Below are 764 nucleotides of genomic sequence, written 5' to 3' on the forward strand. Positions count from 1 at the left end.
GCAATTGTTCATTTTGCTCCAAGTTCCCGGGCTAGGGCCGCTGCAGAGATGTTTTGGAGGCTGACTATACTTTTATGAGGGGAGCTCAAGGATGGACTTCCAACAACAAAACAAACAGAGCAAACTGTTGTCTGTCGATTCAGGCGTTTTATTCTGCTTTCCTCAGATGCTGCCAAAAGTCCTCCACCTGCAAAATCAGCAGGTGCTCACCAGAGGCAACGGAGATGCAGGGAATCACTTAATGCAGCACCACCAAAGCACAGCCATGGGGAGTTTGTTTGCAGAACACGGATACGCATGGATTTCCCTTGCCCTGATGGAGAGCGGTAGGTGAGGCGGTGTCCGAGGGACTCTGCATTCAAGCTGCAATTCGGTTACACACTGACGGCAGGCAGGATGCTCAGAAAGAGGCACGTAAAGTTCAGCTTTTAGGGGTTAAGAGAAGCAGACACCCTTCAGAGTGTCAGGCCCTGTGTAGCCATGGGGAGTCTCTAGCTCTCAGCACTTCATGGACACCAAACTGCCTATTCCCGCTCCTTGAGAAGATCCCAGGACCGTTTTAACAGAATCTTTGGCTGAATGTCTACCAGAGGAGCAGGTGATCTGACATCAGGAGACTGAAATTCACTTCTGCTGAGGCATTTCGAATTTAAGGTATGATCCCCAACTCTTTTCCCCAACTCTTCTTAAAGCCCGCTGCTTTCTGTTTGGCTTTGATAGAGGGATACGCATGTCAAAAACGTGAGAGTTCAAACAGGCTCCCA

Source organism: Eurypyga helias, unplaced genomic scaffold, assembly GCF_000690775.1.
Source record: "Eurypyga helias isolate BGI_N326 unplaced genomic scaffold, ASM69077v1 scaffold20803, whole genome shotgun sequence".
In the NCBI taxonomy this organism is placed as follows: Eukaryota; Metazoa; Chordata; class Aves; order Eurypygiformes; family Eurypygidae; genus Eurypyga; species Eurypyga helias.